Source organism: Suricata suricatta, chromosome 2 (assembly GCF_006229205.1).
Source record: "Suricata suricatta isolate VVHF042 chromosome 2, meerkat_22Aug2017_6uvM2_HiC, whole genome shotgun sequence".
NCBI lineage: Eukaryota > Metazoa > Chordata > Mammalia > Carnivora > Herpestidae > Suricata > Suricata suricatta.
The window spans coordinates 50,278,881-50,293,309 of record NC_043701.1 but is presented as its reverse complement, the minus strand read 5'-3'; the positions used below and the strand labels follow the sequence as shown (position 1 = coordinate 50,293,309).

Below are 14,429 nucleotides of genomic sequence, written 5' to 3'. Positions count from 1 at the left end.
TTTGTGTGGCCTTGGTGAGTCCCTCCACCCCCACCTCCCCGTTCCCCTAGGCGTGCAGACTGCACAAGGACCAGTGTGAGAGCCGGGCGGCAGGGAGAGAGGAGTCGGAGGCAGGGAGGACCGGGCAGGGGGGGGGGTGGCTCTATGCCCTGGCCAGGCTCCTGTATTAACCAAGTGGCAGATTAAATTTAAAAATCAAACTTTTGGGGAGGGGGGCACCTGGGTGGCTTAGTCGGTTAAGTGCCCCACTCTTGGTTTGGGCTCTGGTCATGATCTCACAGTTCATGAGGTCAGGCCTCATATTGGGCTCATGCTGACAATGTGGAGCCTGCTTAGAGTTCTCTCTCTCTCTCTCTCTCTCTCTCTCTCTCTCTCTCTCTCTCTCGTTCTCTGCCCCTCCCCCGCTCACTCTCTCAAAAGAAATAAATAAACTTTAAAAAACTCAAACTCTTGGGGTGCCTGGATGGCTCAGTCAGTTAAGTGTCCAAATCTTGGTTTGGCCTCAGGTCATAATCTCACAGTTTGTGAGTTCAAGCCCTATGTCAGGCTCTGCGCTGACAGTGCAGAGCCTCCTTGGGATTCCTTCTCTCTTCCTCTCTCTCTGCTCCTCCCTCCCTCTTTCTCTCAATATAAATAAATAAATTTTAAAAAAAATCAGGGGTACCTGGGTGGCTCAGTCGGTTAAGCCTCCGACTTCGGCTCAGGTCAGATCTCACGTTCGTGGGTTCGAGCCCCGCGTCAGGCTCTGTGCTGATGGCTGGCTCAGAGCCTGGAGCCTGCTTCCGGTTCTGTGTCCTTCTCTCTCTGCCCCTTCCCCTCTCATGCTCTGTCTCTCTCTGTATCAAAAATAAATTTAAAAAAACATTAAAAAAAAAATTAAAAAAAAAAATCAAATTCTTGGGGCACCTGGGTGGCTCAGTCGGTTGAGCATCCGACTCTTGGTTTCAGCTCAGGTCACAATCTCACAGTTGGTACTGACCATACAGAGTCTGCTTGGGACTCTCCCTCTTTCTCTCATAGCCCCTTCCCTGTTTGAGAGCTCTCCCTTTCTCTCAAAATAAATAAACAAACAAACAAAAAATCAACCTCTGTATTGCTGTAAACACCAAAGGCAAGGTAAAAAGTCGCCAAGGCCCTGGGACAGGTTCACTCTGGTAAACACGACCACACCCTCGTGGTGGCCTATCCCCACGTCTGGGACACACTATGAACACACCCCATTCACAAGTCCACACTTTCAGAGATGGGGGGTGGGAGGTTGTTCATCCTTTTAAGTCTTTGGAGCCTCTCTTTGAGAGGAACAAGAATAGAATACTGTCCAGTAATCTGTGCTTAGGTGACTCCGTTTACCCATTCAGGACTGAGACAACCACGTAAATCACAGCTGCTGACATCTGCCTCTGAAAACGCTCTGCTGGTCATGGAGCAGCGTATTTTGCTCTTGTCTCTGTCAGTTGATTAAAAACAACTTGTGGAAGTTTTCTAGAAAATGCTCTGTGGTCTAATTTGAGTTCTCCTTTTCCACAAATACAGAAGAAACAGCCCTTCCCTAATTTTTTTAGTCGGCACACGGTTCATCTGTGTCTGTTTTGTGCCGATGACAGCTCTAAATCCTTTTTTATCGTAAAGACAAATAATTAAAAAAATATTTTAGTTATCTGGGCTCCCTTTTGTCCTGTAGCATTTGAATTATGGCATTCGCCGTGGAAAGCATTCAGCTCCATACAGGTCCAGTGTGATGGGCACATGTCTACACGATCTCAAGTTTGTTGCACCAGCACTGAAACCACTGGGGGGCTGGCCTTTAAAACAAGAGATGGAGAGGGGCACGTGGGGGCTCAGTCAGCTGAGCAGCTGACCTGGGCTCAGGTCATAATCTCAAGGTTCGTGGGTTCGAGCCCCACATCAGGCTCTGTGCTGACAGTTCAGATCCTGGAGTCTGATTCTGTGTCTCCCTCTCTGTCTGACCCTCCCCCACTCATGCTTTGTTTCTCTCTGTCTCAAAAATAAATAGATATAAAAAAAAATTTTTAAATGAGAGATGAGGAGGCTAGTGTTATGATCAGTTATTAGTATAACCCAAAATAGATTTTTCCATTAAAACTGGCTTACAGGGGTGTTTGGGAATCTCAGTCGGTTAAGCATCTGACTTCAGCTCAGGTCACAATCTCACTGTTCTGGAGTTTGAGCCCCATGTCAGGCTCTGTGCTGACAGCTCAGATCCTGGAGCCTGTTTTGGATTCTGTGTGTATGTCTTTCTCTCTATGCCCCTCTCCTGCTCACATTCTGTCTCTCTCTAAAAAATAAATGTTAAAAAAAAAAGGAAAATGGCTTATGAACTCAATAAATACGTTCATGCCCTGCACTTCAGAGCATGAATTGAACCCTCGTTCCTTGAATATGTCAGTGCAACGTTTTGTACTGTGTAAAGAATTCAGGTAACCTGCACACATTAGAAATCAGGGGCAAGTGTTACTACCTGGGATTCCGTATGAGAATCAGGTACTTACAATATTATAGGACGTCATAACTCTTTGCTAACCACACCCCCAACAACACGCTTCATCCGGAACTGAAGTGTGCATCTGACCATCGCCAGACTCAATCTGTTTCTGTGGTGGTGCTTCAGATCATGCTGGAGTGTTCCTGGCCTCGCTCTGCTTCTTGCTCCGTAGCAGAGAGAAGGCCCCAGTGATGCAGCCCCAGGAGCCCTTGTTGGAGGAAGTTCCTGCTGAGCAGGGCCAAGGCCCAAGATTGGCTCAAAGTGCATTCTTCTCTCTGCTATTAGAATGGACAGGTGTTGCTTATTAAATCGAACATCCAAAAACCTGTTGCAGTAAACAGGAGCCCTGTTTCCACAGGGCCATTTCCACTCTCTCCTTCTCCTGGAGTGAGGGCTCCTTTGAGTTCCCTGTCACCTGCCTCATGCCAGTTGTTAATTTGTTTCTTGCAAAGGGCATGATATTTGGAGACTTTTAAAAAATTATTCTTCCTGAGGCACCTGGGTGGCTCAGTGAGTTGAGCGTGGACTCTTGATCTCAGCTCATGTCATGATGATCTTATGGTTTGTGAGATCAAGCCCTATGTATGGCTCTGTCCCGACAGCATGGCGCTTACTTGGGTTTCTCTCTCTCCCTCTCTCTGTGCCCTTCATCTGCTCATACTCACACATGCATGTGTACTCTCTCTCTCAAAATAAACAAACATTTAGAAAAATTACTCTTCATAGTAATCAAAGACCTTTGATGACCTCCAGCAGGTGGGTGGTGCTCACATGAGCGACGGCAGGACCATTTGGCTTCCTGGAGCACTGTGCTGACCAGAGGATTCAGAGCGGAGAGAAATGGTCCCTTCATTAGGCCTGTGTGCCAAGGACCCAGGAGGGGGAGGGGCCCCTCCTGGACCAGTCCCCCATGTAAGATGGGGACAGAAGGTCTCCAGACCCACGTCTGTCACTCCCGTGCCACACCACCTGTCCACGAGCCCTGACCCTGAAGCCAGCCACCTCTCCCATACACAGCCTGGTCCAGGGGCTCCCCCCCAGGACCACCCATGTTGCAATAGTGGCCCCTTCTTGGGGCTCTGCTTCCACTCCTGCCCCATTTACACTGCTGCTAAAGCAGCACTGTTCCAGACACAAGTGGAGGCCCCATCTCCCCTTTGCATCACCCTGGGGCATACCTCAAGTTCTTACATCCGCCTGCAGACCTTCAGCTCTGAGCTCAGCGTCTCCAGCACCTCCCACAGTGCCCTCTCTGCCCTGCCCAGAGGAGTCCTCAACTCGTCCTCTCTGTGGGGGCCCGTCACATTCTCCCCTTGCCCATACCCTGTTTGGGGGCCGCTTTGCTGGCCAGGCCTCCTTGACCCCTCCACGCCTGGTCACAGTCCACGCTGCTTCCCATCCTCTTCCGTGCTTCTCCCGGAGTCTGACACATAAGCCCAGAGGCAGGGCCTTAGCGTCTGTGCTCACTGCCGAGTCCCCGGGGTCAGATACTGTGCCACCCCATCAGCAAGCATTTATGTTCATTCACTTCCTATTTACGTGATTCATTTATCTGGTGTGTAATGATGGGTCCTCTCGAAGTGAAAGACGCTGATTGTAATACACATGCAAAGCACTCACGAATGCCCTACTCATGGACCCCTCTTTAGAAAGGGTGACAATCTGGCCACAAACCTGTACGGCTTGCTCATCACTACAGGAAAAGACTAAAAGAACCCCGATGGGTGGAGCCCCCTGCCTGCTCCCAGAGCTGGAAGTGACCGTGTGAACAGAGGTTTGAGAACTGCGTGTGGAGAAACAGGAAGGCCTTCGTAAAATGCGCTGCCACGTGAATGGTGGATCTAACCCTCTCGGCCGTCCTGGCCAGTGTGCTTGTCACGACGGCCCTTCTTCAGTCAAGTTGAGAACACTGAGGCACGCCAGGCCACGCTGCAGGTTAGAGAGCATGCAGGCAAAGGCTCAGACTGACTGCACGTGCTCCAGCGAGCACCCATCCTCCACCATGCATGGCTCTTCTTGGGGAGGCCAGGCCCCGGCCCCCCACCTGCGGAGGCAGAGCGGATGAGATGAACGTGCTTCAAGGGGCTCACATTCCCTCTGTGACTTTGTAAGGGACAAATAGACCTTGGAGAAGAAGATATGTGGGCATGGAGCTGAGGGGTCCTGTGGTCCAGGACCCTTCCCAAGATTTGAATCTATGTCCCATTACAAACCCCAAGCAACTACCAGGCTTCCTTTCTAGTGTGGCCAAGGACTTTCCACTACCTCAGTGTTGACTGCACTCCACACTGGAATCTTCTAGAATACCATGGGAGGGCCCCACTTCCTTCTCATGCTGCACTGCCTGTTTGTCCTCGGTGTGGGACTGCAGGCTAGTAGCTCAGAGCACACCCCCTCCCTGTCCTGGCCGTTCAGGGCATCCTGGTGGCCCCTTAGTCTTCCAGGTTACCCTGCAGGAAGCCCCCGCCCCCTTTCCAGCCGAGCCTCTCCTTGCGCAGATGGGAAGGAACTTTGCCCTGCAAGGTTTTCCCCAGAGCAGGCCTTTCTGGCTGCTTCTGTGTGTGTGTCCCTGACCCTGTTTTGTTTTGTTTTGTTTTTAATTTTTTAAAGATTTTTTTTAAAGTTTATTTATTTTGAGGGAGGGAGAGAGAGAGCATGAGCACGGGAGGGGCAGAGAGAGAGGGAAACAGACAGAATCCCAAGCAGGCTCTACACTATCAGCACTGAGCCCAATGTGAGGCTCGAACTCACTATGAGATCATAACCTTTGCTGAAACCAAGATTCGGGCAGCTCAAGTGACTGAGCCACCCAGGCGCCCCTGTCTCTGAGCCTGTTGTGAATGTTTATTTCTTTATGAAATTCAGATGTCTTACTCAGACAAGAGACACACCAAGCACCCCTCCCCGACAAAATGCCCCCCATTTTCCCTCCCCCTCCCGTACCAAAGCAGGTGCAACAGGTGACTTCCTGTGGAAAAAACTGCATCTTCCCAACTGCATCTTCTTTCCCCATAAAGGGCAAAACCTTCGTGATTAGTTCCCTGCTGTTATGGTTTCTCTGGGGGTAAAAACAGAGCTATTCTCTGAAGCATGTCGTCCTGTGTGTTTGGGTTGTAGACAACAGTCAGAAGGCTTGGGGGCTGGGCATCCCCCTGTCCGTGGGCATGCTGAGCTAAGTCCTGACATTGTGACTTGGCATGCATTTTACGGCATTTGTGATTTTATGTTCATCCACATTATAGTGACTGCTTTGCCTTAGCTCTCCTCAGGGCCCCCCTTAGCAGAGGTCCGTAACATGCCACTACTTGGGGGGACAGAGTTTATGGAGGTGACAAGTTCATCTTCCACCACCCCCTGTCCCCATGGCCTCGAGGACCCAGCATATACTTGGCCATCCACTTGGCTGAATCCCCATGGGGGACGATGTCTTGATCTCCAGCATGTCCCAGCCCCATGCACGATGCCTGGCACACAGTGGCCCGTCGGTGAGCATTTTATGAACAAAGGATTGTGGGCTCAGTGGCAGAAGAGCCGAGGAGAGCATGGCCTCCTCTTCACTTGTGATAAATGAATATTTGTCTCTCTGGGAGGTCCCTTGTGACACACACATGGTGTGCCATCTAGAGGCTTGGGCACACAGGGCAGCTAGACAGGAGGCCTTCCGGGATCCACCATGATCTTCAGTGAGATGACATTCAGGGATAGGGGGGTGTCCGGGTCTCTAATGGCCCCTGGATGCGTCACTTCCATGCTTCCTGTGCCAGAGACCCTGGACAAGCCTAACCCCAGACCCGGGGTCATCAAGGCTCCTCAATGTACCCCAATCCAAGGCTGACTCTGGGGCCCCTAGATTCTTGTGCAGGAATGGAGGTTTGCGTGGGGGGATTCCGCTAACTGGATGCACCTACGGAAAAGGCACAGATGTTTTGGAGGTGCCGGCAGAGTTTACGACAGCCTCTGCCTAAGTGCATGGAAGTGTGACATTGGGGTGAGGTGGTGCGGGCCCTGTACTACTTGACCCCTGGAGTGACTGACTGAACATCATGTTTTAAGGGGGAAAAAAAACCCTAAAAAAAATGCCAGGAAGAGAACATTGTAGAGACTGAAGAGTCTGGGACTTACCGACCCTTATTAAAACAGGAGCAGAAATTTGGGGCACTCATGTGGCTCAGTTGGCTAAGCATCTGACTTCAGCTCAGTTCATGATCTCATGGTTAGTGGATTCAAGCCCTGCGTTGGGCTCTGTGCTGACAGCTCAGAGCCTGAAACCTGCTTTGGATTCTGTGTCTCCCTCTCTCTCTGACCCTCCCCCATTTGTGCTCTCTCAAAAATAAATAAATGTAAAAATAAATAAATAAATAAACAATAGCAGAAATTAGAATATTTAAACTGAGAAATATAAAGGCTCACTGGATATGACAAGTTCCTATCCTGGGCTGGGGCTGTGTCTGCGTCCAGAGGACAGGACGGGGGACCAGTGCGTGGGAGTTCCAGAAGCGTCTGTGTTCATGGAACATGGGAAAGAACGTTCTGTCGGCAGAGTTGGGGTGCCTGAGTGATAATCATGGGGAAACCCCCTGTGGCAGGTAGATGTCGGGTCGGCTTACGTTATCCTATTGCAAGGCAGGGCTCCATCGTGTCCCGCTCTTGGAGGGACTCCTGTCTCCTTTCTATAGATGACAAAAGATGATGCAGAGAGTGAGTCACAGCAGTGAGGGAAACCAAAAGCTCGAATGCTGTCTGGGGGAAGGGCTTCCAAGAATCCATAGGAGTTCGAATTTTCTGGGCACAGTGCCGGCCTACCAACAGGGTAACCAGACGGCTGGGCTGCCTGGACAAAATACTACAGACTCGGGGGGCTTGGCCAACAGAAACTGATTTCTCACAGTTCTAAGGCCGAGTCCAAGGTCAGGGTTCTGCTGAGGCCTGTCTCGGCTTGCAGACAGACAGCTGTCTCTCGGCCCCATTCTCCCACGATACAGGTCCCTGCTGCCTCTTCCTCTTCTGGGAGGAATGTGGGAATCACCCTAATGGCCTCATCCTAACATAATCACCTCTTTAAACACTCTCTCTCCAAATATAGTCCCGTATAGTCTGAGGTACTGGGGTTAGGGCTTCAACATATACATTTGTGGGGGGTGTGGAGGCAGATGAGGAGAGACCGAATTTAGTCCATAATGAAGGGAAGCTGAGTTTCTGTTTACGTGTCCTCAGTTTTCTTGGCCATAAAGGATTCAAGGGCAAATAAGATTCAGTGTTTTAAAGTCTCTCCGAATTTAACTGGAGCAGACATCTTATGTTCCCAGATACCAGAGAATAGCCCTTGTCTGGGTAGGTGATGGCATGTGGATACAATCCGTGGGAAATTCCCACTTGCAAACTCTGCTTTTTAAAAACTGTTTATTTTTGAGACAGAGAAAGAGAGAGAGAGAGAACATGCAAGCAGGGGTGGAGCAGAGAGAGAGGGACAGAGAATCCAAAGCAGGCTCCAAGGTGAAAGCTCAGAACCCAACACGGAGCTCGAACTCACAAACCATGAGATCATGACCTAAGCTGACATTGGACACTTAACCAGCTGAGCCACCCAGGTGCCCCTGCATCCCTGCTTTTTATGATGCCCCCAGATTCCCATGCCAGGGACTAGAGACTAGCTAGCATGAAGGTGTCACTTCCAGATTCATTCCCAGCCGGTGGCATGCAGGTCAGGGAGGAAGCCCTACCCAGGAAAGACTATGCATCTCGGCTGATGGTGTTTTGGCTGTTAAATCAGCTGGGGATGGAGGCCATCGTGCCTGATCTATTATGTGCACCTGTGTTCTCACCAACAGAAAGATTTCCAGGGCAGCTGGGCAGACGAGGCACGCCCCCATCCATCCTCAGCCGTCTGGTCCCAAGGCCAGCACGAAGACAGTTACAATGACCCAGCAAAGGCTCAGTGCTTGCCCTGTTTTAGCTATGGTGCTGAGACCTCAGATGCATCATCTTACTTAACCTTCATGATATCCTCATGAAGTAGGGGCTCTTGTGATCTTAATTATACCAGTGAGGCCTGCCAAGGTTTGCCAAGGTGATGTGTGATCACAGGGCTATACCAGTAAGAGGCAGAAGCCCAGCCTGCCAGAGACATATTTTCAGCAGGAAGTTCTGCATGAGTGCTGATTGAGATTGGACGGAAACATGCAACCATCAGGTTGCTTGAGTGGTGGATATGTGGGCTTGCATCCTGGCTCTGGGCCTTCTGCAGGAGATGCGGTGGGTCAGGTTGCAGCAGGTCCTGCTGCCATCATCTCTCGAGACACAGAGATTCTCACCTGGATAGAATGTTTGAAACAAAGGAACACACTCATTTACTCATCATTGACAGAGAAGTCATGTGTTTGCTAGTGGGAATGAAAATCCCAAGGTTAAATACAATTTAAGGGGTGCCTGAGTGGCTCATTTGGTAAGGTGTCCCACTCTTGATCTGGGCTCAGGTCATGATTGTGTGGTTTGTGAGTTCGAGCCCTGCATTAGAGCCTGCTTGGGATTCTCTATGTTCCTCCCCTTCTTGTACTCTCACTCACTCAAAATAATAGATAAACCTTAAAAAATATTTCTAAGGATCTTCTTAGAGGAAGAACATAGTCATGCTCCCTTCTGCACAGCTAATCCCCAGATTTTTCAAATGAAGCAGACTCTCCATGTTCCGAGCCATGGAGCTCCTTCTCAGTAGCCCAGCCTACTTCTCATGGGGCTGATCTTCCAGTCAGGATGTCTGGCAGAATCAGGACAGAATTTGTTCCCTTCCACCTGCTTCCTTTATCAAGGAAATTAAGCAAGAGTGGCCACTGATTCATGAGGAATGTGAACCTGTTGTTCTCTAGGGATAGTGACCAAATCAATGGTTTGACTGGTCTGAAACCCATTCCAACTCATCGTGGGGGGTCCCTGGGGGGCTCAGTCGGTTGAGCGTCCAACTTTGGCTCCGGTCATGATCTCGTGGTTCATAGGTTTGAGCTTCACATCGGGCTCTGTGCTAACGGCTCGGATCCTAGAGCCTGCTTTGGATTCTGTGTCTCCCTCTCTCTCTGCCCCTCCCTGCTCACACTCTGTCTTTCTCTCAAAAATAAATGCAACTTTTTTAACTCCTACTAAAAGAGATATATTCCTAAGCCTCTCCTGCAGGCAGTGTCAAGGCTTACACCTGTTACCTATGAGTGCAGCCCAATTGTGGATTGTCTGCTGACTTTTTGAGACGCCTCCTCTAGTGTTTGGCTCTACCCAGTTTGCAAAGACCTGTTTCTCTGCTCATACAATGTGTTACGGGGCTTCGAAAGCCTTGACAGGAATGAAGGATAAAACAAGCAGGGACCGTGAAAGGTTCTTTCAGACCCAGCCTAACTCGGTCTGCTTTTGAGTCAACGCTTTAAACAATAACTGTGTCATTCACCCGTCAAACGTTCCAGATACAAAGCGTACCTGCCCATTAGGTAATTGACAAAACCAGCCCAGAACTCCATGGTGGATTTGCATGAATTCCCTTTGACTTAAATGGCCACCTATAGGTTTTGTTCAGATTCTAAACTGTGGAAAAGCACATACAAAATGTATGATGGTGCAGAACAATTTTTATGTTTTTGCTTTAAATGTTAGGGGACGTGTACACTAACAGGTTGCCTCTGGTGTTAGGATGTTTCCTTCTCCCCTGAGGAGGCAAAGGTGAGGATTTCCATTGTGCTCAGAGGAAGTAACATTCCTTCATCAAAACAAACCTCTGTGTGAACCTGTCGCGCCCCATCCCCATCGCAGAGCCTGTGAAAACAGCCACATAGGAACTGCCTTGGGTGGAGAGGACAGGGCTGTGGATCAGGAAAGTTTGCAGAGAAAGGAAATGGGAGCTATTTTAGTCAGTTCACATCTTCCTTTTAGTTACAGCCCCCTCCCCCTTTGGCCCCTGACACTTCCAGCCACAGAGGTGAGCTTATTTGAAGAAGATTAAAGTCTTCTGTATTTTTAGCCATCATTGAGTGTGACATTTATGGAGGCCTTGGCAATAGGATCAAAATGAAAAGGGAGCTTGGCTGCTTTCCATCACATTGACGTTTTGGTGACACAAAGGAAATTGAAAACTGGGCTTTATATTGTAGAGTGGTTTAAATAGCCACTGGTTAAGTATATTGGTCTTACCCTCCTATGTTGTTATCTTGGCCACTTTGGTTCTGCCTATCAGCCACGTTAGTAGTCTGTGTGTTCTCGGCTACATGGAGAATCTGGTCGAATCATGATTTCATGGGTTTCCTTACAGTTGCGTTTTGCTTCTTTATATCGGAATGTTTGTAGAGGTCTTTCCCATCACCTCGGTAACCAAAAGTCAGAACAGTCAGTTTTAGAATTCTAATCAGTGTTTTATTTTCTTTTTTAATGTTTATTTGTCTGAGAGGGGATGGGCAAGCAGAAAGGAGGTGGAGAATTTACTGTATTTCCTCTTTTCTTCCTCCCATACCTTAAGGTCCTCAAAGCAGGACTCCAGCAAATTTCTGAAAGCACATAACATGTCTTTGCTGAAGGAATCAGCAATGAGGTAGATGTCTTGTATTTCAGTGAGATTGAGTCCTTAGGGGGCTGTAAGTTCTTTCTTTTTTTTATTACTTTGGTTTATTTTATTTTATTTTTATATTTTTTTAGGTTTATTTATTTTGAGAGAGAACAAGCATGAGAGGGGAAGGGGCAGAGAGAGAGAGGGAGATAGAATCCCAAGCCGACTCTGAGCTGTCAGCACAGAGCCCAGCGTGGGGTTCGAACTCACAAACTGTAAGGTTATGACCTTAGCTGAAATCAAGAGTCAGAGGCTTACCCAACTGAGCCACCTAGATGCCCCTGTAATGTCTTTCTCATCCATTTGCTGTCTATACAACTCTGGATGAGTCACTCAAAAGGACTTGCCATTCAACTCTCCTGGTTTTTGTTTCTTCACAAGTAAAATAAGAATGCCTACAGCTGCCTACATAACCAAGGGTGTTTTGAAGGGCTAAGGTATGAATAGGACTTGTAACCCTGCTCACAGAATTAGCAAGAATCTTCAAATATTTAAAGCCCTGTGTAGGTGAATATTCTTTTTAAGTGGACAATCTTACCAGGGGAATACTGTCACCATTGCCCTGTTTCTGTGGGTGGCCACATGGGTTTACTGCAAAGACATTTGTTCAAAAGACCGTTGGCCTATATTTGAGATACAAGATCTTATTTTTTTCCCTTATAAACTGTCCTTGCTTTCCAGTTTCCATATTAACACAGAGAGGCTTAAGGCCCAGTTTCTAATTTTCGAGGTGAAAGGACCTTGCAGATCAGGAACACAGCTTAGCTCTCATCTTCGTTTACTTTATAAACAAGGGCCCAAGGTTAATGGACTTACCCACACGAGCCAGCTGGTGGGTTATGGTCTCTCAAAAAGAACTTGGTTCTCAGGTTGATGATTTACAGTTCTTACTTATGAGACCAATATTTCTGTTGGCATTGAGCTAGTTCCTGATATGAACTGTTAGAAACTGTGTTATCACACACGTCGTTAGGATTATAAGAGATTCTGGAATACGGAACCTAGCTAACTCCTATAGTAACCTAAGAGAGATACTAAAATCACCGGAGAAGCTTGATTCATAACCAACCTGAGATCATCTCTCTTTGCCATATAATGTCCCTCTAATTTTGATCAGTATGTTTTAATATTTTGATTTTTCTGAATGAAAGTATGTCATTTGTGGGACTTTTTGATGTAATGGAATCTCTATTGACTTCATAGATGAGAAGATAAAGATGCCCAGGCGGCTCACTCAGTTAAGCATCTGACTCTTGATTTCGGCTCAGGTCATGATCTCATGGTTCATGAATTCGAGCCCTGTGTCAGGCTGCATGCTGACAATACGAGTCTGCTCGGGATTCTGTCTCTCTCCTTCTCTCTCTGCTCCTCCTATGCTCGCTTGCTCTCTCTCTCTCTCTCTCTCTCTCTCTCTCTCTCTCTCTCTCTCTCAAAATAAATACACTTCAAATATATATGTATGTATAATATCTATATGCCATACATAGAAATAAAAAGCTTTTGGGCAACTCTGGGACTTTGGAAACTAATTTCATGTTAGAGAGTTGTGAGTTGCAGAAATTGCTGAGGCGTCTATGTGATTCTTGGAAGATTCGAAGCAATGATTTACAGATGTCACGTTTCTTTCATTGTGGCTTCTCCGTGGCTGAATCCAGGCTGTTGGCCCAGTGGGGAGCACAGCTCTGCTTGTTGGGAGGTATGCGGTGTACCCGGAGAATGTGGGCTCTGCCTGGTTTGAATTGGAGGTGGCAACAACCTAACCTTTATAACCCTGGAGAAGTTATTTTACCAGTAAAGGCCCCAGATGACAAGACTAAAATATATACTTTTGGTCCTGGTGGCCAGCATACCCTGCTGTGGCCCTCAGTGATTTGCATTCTTGTATGAGCTCTTCTCTTTGGGTGTCTTAGGGCCTGCAAGTGGCTTCTGCCTCGTGGAATATGGGATGCCACTGGCTCGATTAGATTCCACCATATGGTAGTGGTGATGGCATGTCACTCCCTTGATGACATCTTGTTATGTAACATTCCAACTAGCGGACCAGAGAGAGAGAGAGAGAGATTTCTGTGCTGACCTCAAATAAGCCAGCTCTCATGACATGAACCTCCTTGGAAGAAGACCATGTGGCAGGGAAATGCAGGTGGCCTCTCACACCTGTAGATGACCCATAGTCAGAAGCCAGGGCTCTTGGTCAGACAGCTGCAAGGACAGACACCCTTCCAACAATCTCAGTGAGCTTGTGCATGGACATTCCAGATGGGCACTGAGCCTGCATAAGACCGTTGTGAGGGTCGAGAACCTTGTGAGATGTTGAGTAGACAACTCAGCTTAGCCATACTTGGACTGCTGACCGTTAAAAACTATGGAAGAGCAGATGTGTTTGTACTTAAGTTTATGTTAATGGATTATGGGGCAGTAGAAAATTGATATATATTCAGTACATTATATATCGACTCAAGAAAATAACCAGTGGTCACCAGCCTTACTGGTCTGAAAAATGAGGACCAGAATTCAGGATGCCCACCAGCCTTTGGAAAGTGAGAGAAGAATGCCAGGAAGGAGATAGCCAGAGAGCCATAAATTCTCTGGGTAAATTCTGTCCAAATCTCTGGCTGAGCCTTGAATCATGCGTGCAAGAGGCAGGCACCAAGCAACTTAGCTAAGAGTAAAAGAACTGAACTAAGATTTGAATTACCAATCACTGAACAGAATTTTCACTTTGAGTCCATTGAGGTTATTACCTCCTAAAACAAAAGAACTAATACTTTTCATGAGCATATAAGAGAAGCCAGCATCTCATAAGCATGACATTCGTAATGGCCAGGATACAAGCCAAAATTATTCAACAGACAGAAAACCAGGAAATTGTGATCTGTTCCCAGGAAACAAAACAGTCAACAAAAACCAACCTGGAGATGGCCCAGGCGTTAGGTTTAGCAGACAAAAAAGTCTACTACAGCTTATAAGTATGCTTAGTGCAAAATGAGAAATGTGCTTATAATGAATGGAAATAATGGGAAAATCTCAGAAGACAATAAGAACTATAAAAAAGAACAAACACAATATCTTCAATAAAAAAATGATACTGGATGGGCTTAGAACAGAATGAAGGTAACAAAAGAAAAAGGCAGTGAAGTTGAAGATAAATCAATAGAAATGCTCTAATTTTAAGAAGAGAGAGAGAAAATAATTGAAATGAAAATAGAGCTTCAAAGACCTGTGGAACACTAGTAAAATGTCTGTTGTTTGTCAGTAAGTTCCCAGAAGAAGAGAGAAAAACAAATGTTTGAAGAAACAAGGACCAAAGATTTCCCAAGTTTTGTAAGAGACCTGCATAGACACATTTAAAAA

At 47.4% G+C, this 14,429-nt stretch overlaps 1 protein-coding gene and 1 long non-coding RNA gene across 2 annotated transcripts in view; one reads left to right on the top strand and one right to left on the bottom strand.

The window, feature by feature from the left end:
• Positions 1–14,429, top strand: part of COBL (cordon-bleu WH2 repeat protein) — a 153,347-nt gene that overhangs the window by 65,224 nt on the left and 73,694 nt on the right. The gene's annotated exons all lie outside the window — the stretch shown is intronic.
• Positions 10,140–12,036, bottom strand: LOC115281037. The gene is made up of 3 exons (XR_003904036.1): positions 11,895–12,036; positions 10,670–10,838; positions 10,140–10,294 (listed from the first exon to the last, which is right to left on the bottom strand). It is a non-coding gene; the product is annotated as an uncharacterized LOC115281037 (long non-coding RNA).